The sequence below is a fragment of the Pipra filicauda genome, unplaced genomic scaffold (genome assembly GCF_003945595.2).
Source record: "Pipra filicauda isolate LSUMZ 115617 unplaced genomic scaffold, ASM394559v2 scaffold165_size2600900_pilon, whole genome shotgun sequence".
NCBI lineage: Eukaryota > Metazoa > Chordata > Aves > Passeriformes > Pipridae > Pipra > Pipra filicauda.
The window spans coordinates 1,275,193-1,287,509 of record NW_024104162.1 but is presented as its reverse complement, the minus strand read 5'-3'; the positions used below and the strand labels follow the sequence as shown (position 1 = coordinate 1,287,509).

Sequence of the window (12,317 nt, the reverse complement as noted above, 5' to 3'; positions counted from 1 at the left end):
AGATGGGAATTGCATTGTCTTAAATCCCTCTTCAAATTAGCAAAGCAAGTTAGAAGCACGTTCTAATGAGATGAGTTGTGCAAGAAAGTAGTGCAAACACAGTGACCAGGTTACACAGAAGCAGAGTTAGCAGGCTAAGCAGAGAAGGGAAGTCTAAACTGAAATAGCATGCAGTGCTGTGCAGGATGGAAAGTTACATTAAGAGACACAGCTGCAATTCACCTATCTGTGGAGTCTGTGGTGACACTGGAAGAGCCATCATTTGCCTCTTCCATAATCTGTCACCCATCACTGCTGCCTCAAGCACGGGAAGTTTAATTTCCTGTGAATCATGGCATCACTGGAGAAGTTTAATCCTATATCTTTCCAAGCCTCCAGAGACAAAATAGTTGAATAAGTCTGTTGTGGTATTCTTGCCTGCTTAGTTGTTGTTGGAAGTTGTCCTCTGGCTGGTGGTATCTCCATCAGCTTCAGGGTCACCTGCAGGCTGGACTGCTGTGGCATCCCAGGTTGTCGGATTGGAGATGTTGGTGGAAGAATTGCTTGAGTTAAAGATGAGCATCTGATGTCAGGGGACTCCTGCCAGTCATTGTTCTGCTGCCTGTGTGGAAACAGGCTGAATTCTGTGGTTTTGCTATGTAACATTCTTATGTAGCTGGCTGAGTCGCCAACATGATAAATGCAATTATTTTTTCCAATTGTTATTTTTGCCCAAAGCATGCAATTGACACTGAAGTCTGCTGGGCAGAATGGGAATGCAGCGGCTGCTCACGTCCCTGCAGCGGCATGACGACGTGAAGGCACGAATTGCAATGATGGGAAGCAAACGCTGCCCTGTGGTATATGTTGGGAGCAGGCACCCATCTGTGTGTCCGTCAGTCCCATCCTCAGGTGTCAGTGGTCAGGGGGCATTCTGCTTTCTTGGTGTCATTGAAGGGGGTAGATAGAGTTTCTAGGTCGGTTGCAATGTGATTTTCCGTGGAAAGGTGGGAGGGAGTGGGGTTTGGTTATGCAATGGAGGGAGCTGTATTGCACCACCCGGGAGGGGAGCAATCGCACCAGAGCTTTTTCTATCTCCCCTATGCCCACAGAGGCCAGCCACCTCTCTGGCTCCCGAAAGGAGCATTCCCAAAGGAAAAAAAGTGTTTTGGGGCCCTTCCTCAGTGGGAGGCAAGATTTAACTGGATTCTGAGCTTGGGAGGGAGGCACAGCTCTCTAGTAATGATGGGGATAAGGGTGCTTTCACAGGGAGTGGGCATGATGTGCTGGGCTAATTTGGGCCACCTGCACCCTTTGGGAAATGGGCACTGTGGGGTGAGGGCTCCCTACACTGTGGCTTATTAAGCCAAGTAAAAGGACAGGCCAGCCGAGCTCCCACTGTGGTGGTTAAAGTTTGTTTTAGCTGCCTTATCTAATCTCTCCCCTAACTTTTGCTGGGGGAAAGCGTTTATTGCTTATATCGTGTTACTCCATGAGCACTTGCTGGCTGTGGCTGTTTGCGTGTGTACATGTAGATGTGAAGCCAGATAACTTCAGGCCTTGCAGTTTTATGGGTCAGTCAATCCAAACTGCTTCCACTGGCAGATGTGGGGATGTGCTGCATTCGTTACCTGTGGGCCATGTGCTATCAGGGTGTAAATCAGCAAAACAGGGCTCTGTTTATACACATAAATTGCCCCAATCTGACAGCTTAATACCCTTTTGACTTTTTACCCTCTGCAGGGGAGAGCCTCAAATGTCTTATGGCTCTGCTCACCCCAGGGATGACGGCAACGCAGGGAAACCAGCCCCGCTATAAAAGGAGGGAGCACGCTTTGCTCCAGTGTGTCTTCAGGCTTGGCTGCGTAGCCACCAGCTCCCCGGAGGGGAAAGGCCCTTCCAACAGACCAGTCCAACAGGAAATTATCTGCTCACCCTTTGCTAAATTACTAGCTGGACAGCCAGTCACAGGGTCCCAAAAATGCCAGCTTCATCTATTCCCCTACGGACATGATTCCCAGGCACTCAAGATCCCGGCTTGGTCACTGGGAGGGCAAACCCACCTTCCCTGCAGGGCCTTGCGCAAGTCTTGATTTCATCTCTTCTGTGGGACATGGAGGTCACATGGGTGAATTTTCCCTGAGCAATCATAGGGTAAAACCTGACAGGCTTCCTTTAGCTCTGGCTGAGGGGTTTTGTTGCTCCAGGAGATGCTTTATTTTTTTCAGCAGATGAGAGGGTGTTTCTAGTGAGATAGTAAGGGGTTGATGAGAGGAAAGAAGTGCCAGGGCATCACAGTGAAATAGATTGTGGGAGCAGAGGTAAGACTGTTAAAATCCAGATCCTCCCCATTTGAAACATCCTTTTTGTTTCTCTTCTGTCATCTCCTTTGTCTTGGAGAACAGGAGCTCATGGCCACATCCAAACCTTTGGTAACACCTTTGGCTTTTTTCCTTCATTTAGTGCATCCTAAATCTGGCTGCACTAGACCGTTGTAAAACCAACCTGAAGAAAGAGAGACCCTCTTAATCAGGACACTTGCTTGTGCTGGCACTGAGCAGCCCTGGTTGGGACTCTTAGTTTACCCCACTGTGCTTTTCAAGCCCTCTTCCCCATCAGCACCTGAGCTCTGTTGGAGCATGGCAGTTCCCAGGTCACTTCGTGCTCCCACCCCAACCAAGAGCATCCCGTGCCCTTGCATGGGAGAGAGGCATTTGCAGCAGGCCTTTCCCAACCTGCTTTTAAAGTGCAAGTTGAGGCTGAAAATTGATGATGTAGGAGACTGACCTTGTGACAACATCCTTCCCTCTGGCTGATCCCGGGTCACTTGCTCTCAGTTTACAAGTCGCCGACTCCCATGGTAGCTGGACTGCTCCCACCTCTGTTTCTGCTTGCCCAAGCAGCAGGAAAGACACTGCAGCTGAGATGTTGTATAGAGCAGAAGGTGACCCCTTCCCTGCTCCTGGCCTTGGATCCCCTTAGTGCCCAAGAGGTGGCTTTGGTGCAGGAAGGGCTACTTGGGTGCCTGGAGAGCTGTGCTGGTGCTACCCTGTGCTTGCAGGCACCTCATTTTACCTGGCTGGGACTCCTTTCTGCACTGACACAATTTCTCAGAAGGAGGGGCTGTCAGTCATCACAATTTTAAATTCTCAGCTCAAATTATGCCGTTTCTACAGTGCACTTGGGGCGATTCAGTGAAACATGGCTTCCTGCAGGGAAACATATGAGGCAGCTCAAGGTTGGATGCTCTGATGTTTAATATCAAGTGCACGCATGCTGCATCCTTTGTCTCAGCATGGGCTGTGTTCTCTTGTCTACCCAGCCCCGGGAAAACTTGTAAGCAGTTAGTTTCTTTGAGGACTCTGCCCTTCTGGCAAACTTGATTGAAATTGGCCAGGGAGTTCACAAGTTTTATTAGGGAGAGAGACAGACACACCCACAGCACGATCACAAAAGAGTCGTTTCTCTAGGAAACTAGGCTGAAAAAAATGGTTGTTTAAGTAAGCAAATATGTTTCTTGGAGACACTAGAGCAGGGGAGGTGGGAGGGGAAGTGTGTGTTTATATAGCTGTTGACCCAACCTCCTCTTCAGCATTAGTTTCTTGTTTTAAATCTCTTTATCCCTATTTATGCCTGTTTTATCATGTTGGTTATTAGTCCTAATGACTTGCTCTGCTCTGTGCTGCTGCCTCCATCTCAGCAACCTCCTGTTTTGCTGCAGGACTCTACAGACCACTTTGCTGAGATCAGCCCATCCAAATAACTTCACAGATATAAACAATGAACCCAGTGAGGGAGAGGGATTGGCAGGGCCCTGCGGGGGCAAGGCATAGATGTGAGCAAAATTAATCGGTGGCTCAAGCTTTCCTATAAAGCTCCTGTTTCAGGATTTGCAAACTGGTTTCCTCTATCGGCTCCAAAGCATCAGAGCTGCTAATCCCAGGGCAGTAAAGGCCCTTTTGGTCTGAGCTGTCAGCCAAAAATTCAAGTGCCTGTAAGTTGTTCTAGTTTTGTTGAAAATGGGTGCAGCAGTCAGGTGTCCCTTTGATGCGCTCCTGTTTATTTACAAAGAGCCCGAAAGGTCCCATTCCCCCGAACGTGGCAGGAAACAGGCAGGGACAGAATTTGGTACCTTGTTCTTCCTGTTAGGGCTGATCTCACATGTGAGTAAACAGCGGGTGCGTGTTGAGCTGCAGCAAAGGCTTTGCTGCCTGAACCGCCACCCGTCCTCCTGTTTTCCAGCCCTGGATGCCTGTGCAAGTCTCCCTTTCACTTTCCCTCCTGGCTGGCTCAATGCAGGAAATCAGGCTGATTAAAAACTAAAGCAGAAAAAAAAAATAAATTAAAAAAAATATGAAAAATGTGTTTCTTTAAAAGCAGAAGAAAAAAAATTAAAGATCATTTTAATTAGGTTTGAAAAATCTGCGGCAGAGTTGACAGGCGGGCTGACAGGGCTCCCTTTCACTGGATTGCCCAGCTCAGGGCTTTTCATCTTGTGTGCAGAATATTTTGACATTCGTGCTTTCTTGGCTCCATTTGTAGAGCCCAGTGGAACCTGCAGCCTAATTAAATGTAACAATTCCTGAAAATGAGGGTTGTTATTTTTTTTTCCTAGGATAATAATAGAGGTTTTATTTAAAAAAGAGCTAATCTATTTACTCTGGGCTGCCTGCTTCCTGACCTGGCCTCAGCACCTGAGGGGACAGGAACAGAATGAATTAGACAGGAGCTTAGTCACTGGAAAAGATGAGGGTGTTAATGTGTGTGTGTGTGTGTGTGCACATGTGTCCTGCATACTCCACTCAAAGAGTTGAGAGGTAGGTTAGGAGGCTCAGATTTTCCCTGGCAGCTGACTTTTTTCCCTTACTTTTGTGGTTGGGTGCTGGTTTTTAGCCAGGGTCAGACCCAGCAGGCTCTAGAGTGTGCTCTAGAGTCTCTTCTCTGGTTCCTCCCCCGTGGCCACCAGCCTGCAGGGAGGGGGAGGCAAGGGCTTTGCAGAACTGGAGCCACACAAGCCAGAGGGTGATGACAGAGACTTTGTATTGAGAGCTGTGGTAAAGAAGGAGGCAAAGGGGAAGAAAAACACGAGTCAGTATTGTTGAGGACTGGATATGCCCAACTGTGAACCAGCGATCTGCACCTCTTGGTGCCCAGAGCTTCCAGTTTACTGCAGTGTTTCGTTCTGACCATGGTGTTATGCCTTATCCCTCAAGCACATCCCTGCATCCCTATGGCTGGTGAAGCATGGGCCAAGCTCCGGGAGAAAGATGAGTCAGAGTAAGTTTGTGCCTCTCGCTGTGGGTTCCTGGTGCCATCGTGCCTCAGGTCTGTCAGCTGCCGTCACTGCACTGGGGTGCACCACTCAGGTGTCGTGGCACTGAGAGCAGCTCCAGCGCGAGGGCAGCGAATCCGTCTTTCATCTCCCTGTTTAATGTGTTCTCCCAGGCTCACATGGAAGTAATGGTGGCAGAAGCTGAGGAACACTCCCTCCCATCCCATGCGTGGTGGATGGCTTCCCTGTGCCACCAGGTCCAACACTGATCATCAAACCACCTCAAAACTTCCCATCAGCTGATGCACCCATTACTCAGCCAAAAGCAGTATGGTAGGCCACGAGAGGTGCAAACCACTTACAGTCTTTCCCTCTCCTCACTTCCTCGTGCAGCTCTAGGGAGGTCCCCTCTGGCACAAGAAATCAAAACCTCAGGGGCACTTGCCCCCAGCTGGCTACAGCAGGACTTGGCTAATGGTGCCCATTGCCTTTCCCAGCCAGCAGCCTGATGGCAGCAATGAATCAGCAGCCGGTGGACTTGTCAAAGGCATTCCTCCACTTTAATCCTATTGACAGGGACTACTGCCTGGAACAGGAACTGCGGGGTGAGCCATGTCAACAGCAGATTCTTATTACAGATAATATTGATGGGGCCTTTACTTGAATAATGAAGGGAAGAGCCCTCTGCTTTGACGTTTGTCTCCAAAACCTAGAATTACTAAGAGTTTAACCATCGGAGGGGAGCTTAAGATAGTTGCATCTTAAAGGATCTGCTTTCTTGTCGCATTCAAGGCTGGGGAAAGGAGTTTAGCCCATACACTGGTAGCTCCGTGCTGACCTTTTCACTGCTCTTAATAAATGTTACAGTTAAATAAACTCGGATGGATTTTTCTATCTACTGGAGTGTGTTATCCACTTTCTAGGGAAAAAAAAGTCAAAAAAACTCCAAATCCCTGTTTAATATCACTGTTACTCATTATCTTTGCTAGCTGCAGGGCGAAAGGCAAGGAGGAAGGGCAGGGGCAGGACAATTCAGGCTGTATTATCAGGGTAATTCCTACCATTGCACATGATTATGTGTGTCTCTGTATAAGGGTGAATCAGGGCTGTTTAAATCTGTTGTGATCTTATGGCCAAAGCTCAAACTGGAATCAGTAGCTCTGGAAATATTTGGAGAAAGTTTTGGTTGTTTTTATTTACTTTCTTATTTTCCACTCTTTAAAAGAGGAAAAAACCCTCTCTGTCTGGTCTATATCGTTTGGTTCCCTACAGGAGTGGAGGCACCAAAGCTGCAGGGGAGAGGCTGCCTGAAAAGTCAAAAGAGGGCAGAAAGCATCAACTGTTCCAGGAAATAACCTGTCCTTGCGCATTTCCTCATGTTCAGGCTTCAATATTGTGAATGTGAGCACTGTGATGAAAGAAGGTAAGGAAGGAAGACGGGACTAAATGGTGGCATCCCTGTTCTTGGACTTTAAATGTAACCAGAAGCTCAAAGGTGTCCCTGTAAAGCCTTATATTAGAGACATCTCTAAAAGGGGTTTGGACCTCTAGCTCCTATTTGGACAGATGAGGAAGACAGCAGGCAAAGCTGGCTTTTGTCCACGTTTCTACCTCCCAGATCCTAGAGCTGGCCCAGGACTGAACTGGCAGGTGGTTTAAGTTAGAGCAGCCCTGTGGCTGCTCTAACTTAAGCCAGCTGGAATCTCTTCTGGGTCTGGTTCTACCAGCCAAGGTTTGCTGGATTACAGCAGGGCCCTGAAAGCCTCCAGCCCACCCCTGCATGGCCTACACAAGAGGACCAGTGAGCAAATGACATGAAAATGTCAGGGCAGTTCCCAGCTGGTGCTTTAGGACAGCTTTAATTCCTTCATAGTGCTGCACAAAATTAGTATCTGGTCCAAGGGAGCCTGTTCTCGAGGTATTTTTAGTTCGATTGTGAAGACCCTAGGAGTTTTGGATTGCCCTTAAATTTCTCAGTGTTGGGCTTTCTGACTTGAACTGTTAAATATTTTCCATACATAAACAGCAGCCACAAAATTTCAGGTTGGATGACTTGTGGTTTAGATTAAAAAAAAAAAAAGCCAAAACAAGACAGAAGAAAAGCAAAGTCTCCAAGCAGTCCGATTACTCTTCTAATCCGAGTGCATCTCCTCCCTCTGAAACAGGTTCCTGATACAGGGATGAAGTGGCCTCTCTTGGCACAGTTCTTAAAAGCACAAAGACCCAGCAAGCACAGAAGGGACAATCCTTAGGGTCAGTGAATGATCCCCCAGTGCATAATGTGGTGCATGAGAAGGCAGCTCATGCTCTCAGTGTGCACCCCATAGTTCTGGGCATTGTTTAACTCAGTGTCTATCCATATCTGTACCTATATGCAGTGTTTTAACCTCTTCAGATCTTCTGTTTTACCCAGAAGATCCCGTGGATGATGGGGGCACTTGTTTTCCTGTAAGGATGGACCCCAAGGACCATCTCTTAGAGCAACTTCGAAATCCCACTGAGGTGCAAGCTACCTGCCCTTCCAGCCATGATTTATGCCCCTTCTCTTCCAGGTGGCCGAAGTGTGGCATAGAAACTCAGTTCTGCTCCTAACAACAGGGACAACTGGCCAGGCCTGACATCAGGTGCTGTGGATACACAGAGAGCCTTTCCAGTGAGGGACAACTCCAGCAAACACCAGTGGCTGGGGAGAGCCCATTCTGGTCAGAACTGGAGCAGGCACAGGACTGTGGTGCTGCCAACCCTGGGCCAGGCAGGGAGCAAGCAGCTTTGGAAAAAACATCCAACCTAGGTGTGTGCCTGAAAGGACTGTAAATATCCATGCATGAGCTCTTGTTCTCCAAGGTTTTTCTAACCTGGTAGAGGCTTACAGTGAGCGGGGGACGGGGATGTTCCCTTCGCAGCAGGTAGATCTGTCCCAATGCCCTGACTAGAAATGTCAGTCCTCAGCCTTTTTGTCTCAACCAGGCACCCATGAGATCCCCCACAGTGGGATTTGTGATGGGGGGCCTGTGCCCAGCTGCAGCATAGACCAACTCCACCATGGAACCACCTACACCAGCTACCTCACAGACATGGGGAGATGCCATGGCCAGGCTGTGGGAGGAGGTGGGCATGAGCTCAGGAAGTGTAGAGATCGAGCAACCTGAAGTTGTCCTTGAGCCTCTCTTAGCACTGTGGCTGTGGGCATGGCCAGACCATTCGTGTCCCACGCTGGGGTGGGTGAGCAGAACAGTGTGTGACTCCAAGCCCCCATGGCCCAGAGAAATGCCACTCTCTCCTCATCTCCATGTTGTTGCACTAGGAGATGAAATATGGCTAATGCCAGATTTGATGGTGTCTATGGCATTAGCTGACCCCTCATGGAACTGCCCAAGGGCTCAAAAATTTGTTGGGTCCTTCAGGTCACAAGGGTTTATAAATACTGGTTTCCCCACGTTTTCTTTTTTGTTTTGGAGGTGCCTTAGAATGCTCTGAGCTTGTGTTTCTCAGCTTTTCTCTAGAATCTGGAAGCAAATGAAATGCTTGTTCCTTTTTCTTCTCCTTTAAAAGTGAAATCTGAGATTTTTGCATAATGCATTGGAGCAAGAAGCTGGGGAGGGGGTGAAGAAAAACATCAAATACTGTGGGACTAAAATTGCAAGAGTTGGCAACACTGACTTTTTTTTTTGTTTTCCTTTCTGTTTTCCAGAGAAAAAGAAAACCACCCCCAATTTTGCTGAGCCCCAGCAGTGTGAACAGAGAGAAAAGGTGCTTCAGGGCAGGAAGAAACTGTGAAGAAATAGATTTTCAAACTCCGTTTATATTGGATTGTCTGAAAATTGTCCTGAGAGCTGCCTTCTGGGGACATCTGCCCTGCTCTGAGGGCGGGGAGAGATGTCTGTGGGGAGAAGCTGTGGGGGGCTCTCAGGCTGGGACAGGACTCAAGTTGCAGTCTCCTCTGGTGGTGCTCAGACCTCAGCAGTGCCAGGTTCTCAAGGAGGGCAAGGAGAGGATGAGCATGCAGTGGAAGGGCTCCATGAAACTCTTCCATAAGAGCGACATCTCCTTCTGCAAAAGAAGTCATGGTTGGTCAGGACCAGTCCTGGCAGGCAGAGAGGTGGAAAAGGACAGGCCTATTTACCCCCAGACCTTCTTCCTGCTGGTTACCTGGAAGTCATGGCAATGCTGCCATGCCCTTGTACTCAAGGAAGACATGCAGAAGGACCTGAGTCTGTACCAGAGATGTGCATGGGGTGGTGGTACCCAACCACAGCTCTTGGTGCTTGCAAGACTCTCAAGACCACCAGCAGACAGAAAGATCAATAAATGGAGGCTCAGCAAAGTAGGATGTTGCCCTTAACACATGACATCCCAAGGGATGGTGTCCCTGGAGGTAAGGATGCTGGTGTGGATCTACTCTGGGCTGTTAAACAGCAGAAGTGAATGTGTCTCTCTCTCCTTGACTGCACGTGGCATGTACAGGAGGACTGTTATTTATTAGCGCTCGCAGTCGCTGGCAAGAGCTTCTGGAACAGAGGTTGAGCTCCAACTGCTATTCCTGCCTGTCCTCCATCACTTGTGCTCATATCTTTCTCAGACTCTCTCCTTTTGGGTTGAAATTTTCCATGCTTCCTCTTAGCCCAGTGACACATTTTTGCTGAAGGTATGGGCTGTGCTGGTTGGAGTGCTCTTTGTGGAGCTCCTTGCTAATCTCTGCCTTGTGGTAAATGTCCATCTTTCATGTCTCAGGAGACATCAGGCTGAAGAAAATCTTTAGAGGACAGATCCTACTTTATTTACTTGTTTATTTATTTGAAAAAGTTACTTAAAAGCTTACATTTCAGTCAACTGGAACTTAAAAGGAAATCTCTTATTTAGATCTTCCCCAGTGGAAAACTAAGCAGCTCTGGCAAAATTAGTTTTTCCATGGAACATTCAGATTTTGTGAAAACTACACTTTCTACTGAAAAAAAATATATTTTGATCATTAGGTTTTTGTCTGTTCTACTTTTTTAAGGATCATTCAAAAATATAAAGGCAAAAATCTTTACTTCCTACGTCTAATATACCAACTTTTTTTTTTTTATCATGACTTCAATTCCATCTCCTTAGCAAGGAGGCTAGAAAAATTATTCAGCTTAAGGAAAAGCATTTTATCAGTTATAAAGTTGTGGAAATTTAAAATGGGTATCTTAGTGCAAGTATTGGATTTGCAGCTCGCCTTTCTTCCTATCTGGGTCGAGGATGCCAGACTTAAAAACCTGGTGTTAACTTAGCTAAGAGTATGTTTGGTAGGAGGCTTTTGGTTTGTGTTTTCCTTCTTTTTTTTTTTTTTTTTTTAAGGGCAGCTGAAATACAGAAAAATGTGTTTAGGACTGCAGGACTAAAAATTACATCTGGGAACTGGGAGACCACCATTCATGGTGATTCTGAAACAGTGATTCCAGGTTGAATTTATCATTTACAGGAGGTTTGTGGTTTAATATGTGTTCTTCCTCAGGACTTTCAAACTTAAAGATTGCTTTCCTTAGACAACCTTCTTTTTCTGAAAAACTAGAATAACCAAATACTACACTTAACTAGTTAAATCTTCAAAAGTTAGCAAGTTCCAGTCCAAGGATTAATGACATTACAAACTTAATGCAAGCTCATCATGCAAATGTAGAATTTTCTCTATTCCCTTTTCTACCCCATTGTGATGGGTCAACTCCTTGAATGTTCAGAGATTCTCCCCACAAGCAGATATAAATTTGATACTTTCAGAAATATGCATACATGTACAAAATTGGTGTAGGCTATGCACTGAACACAAGAAATAAGTCCTTGTATGCAAAATTTATTAAAAATGGCTAATTTGCAAAATACCCAGAATACATCATGGTGGATGACTTGATTTGAAACATTAGAATAGGTGATAAGAAGTCATGCTATAGAATAATTTATATATATTTCAAACGACTCCCACTTAAAGGGAAAAAAAGTCTTTATAATTAACATGACAGATAAGAGCAACTGTAACACTAAATAAATGCGATGGATTTGATTTTGAAGTAGAGTTTAAGATTCTGAGGATGTGTTCAAGAGAGAAAAAAATATGTGCTCTGAGTTGAAAATGAACACATACTAGAGATCATCTTTAAAAACTAAACAACCTCACAGAACTCCCCTGTTCCTGATGGCTTTCAGCACAGAGCCTCCTAGGAAATGGGAGTGGGATTAATTAAAAGAGAACTGAGAAAAGGGAGGCCCTCCAAGGGAAGGTTTGGGACTTCTTTTCCATGCTAATAGTCATCCAAGGAGAAGACATCCAAAGATCTAGTCATGGTGGAAGTAAGTCTTGAGGAATGCTGCCTCCTCACAGATTTTAAAATAAAATGCAGGGCCAGTGATGTCTTAGATGTTAGATACAATGGACATGATATTGGTCATTGGATGGAGCCTTGGCAGCCAGTTAAGTGAATAGTTTCACTTAGTTTTTCGATGTGTGATCCCGTCCTGTGTTGGGCTAAGTTCCTGTGGCTCCTTCAAAGATACGTGGGCAGGAAGTAGAGGGGGACCATTGTACAACAGAAAGGGGGAATGGGTATTTCCCACCAGCACTTTTATCTACAGAGCCCCTGACCAAGATGAATTAAAAATTACTGATTTCTGCAACACTGTCTTCTCATTTCTTAGCTGTTGCTCAGGCAAAGCTGTTATTAATTCAGGAGGAGTCTGCCTGAGCAAGAACTCTCCAGAGTCCAAAATATTTTGCAAAGAGTAAATATAAGAACTATCCACCTACCACAGAACAGCATCGGCCCCTGGGTGGAATGCAGGAGCTGTTTAACAGTGCACAGAAACATTTCCCCGAAGGTTTGGACAGAAGTTGAAGGTTTCTCTATGCCCAATTGAAAATACAACTGCAAGCAATAAGCAGTATGGGCCCCCTCCCTTGCCTTGGTACTGGATGGGTTCAGAGGGGTGAGCAGCACCTACCTGAGTACCACACCACTTCCTCTAGGACACTAAGAGATTTTTCTGGAGCTCGCCCATCTGACCCAGTCCTGCGCCATGAGATCTGGCAAGACAATCGCTCCAAGTG

The 12,317-nt window shown here is 46.5% G+C and overlaps 1 long non-coding RNA gene across 3 annotated transcripts; it reads right to left on the bottom strand.

The window, feature by feature from the left end:
* Window positions 1–2,211: 2,211 nt before the first annotated feature.
* Window positions 2,212–8,228, bottom strand: LOC120322886. 3 transcript variants are annotated; one of them, XR_005562837.1, is made up of 5 exons: window positions 8,107–8,228; window positions 4,112–4,298; window positions 3,055–3,188; window positions 2,767–2,899; window positions 2,212–2,484 (listed from the first exon to the last, which is right to left on the bottom strand). It is a non-coding gene; the product is annotated as an uncharacterized LOC120322886 (long non-coding RNA). The 3 variants fall into 3 exon arrangements; XR_005562839.1 differs by having other exon boundaries at window positions 2,767–2,866; XR_005562838.1 differs by having other exon boundaries at window positions 8,122–8,228.
* Window positions 8,229–12,317: the final 4,089 nt, after the last annotated feature.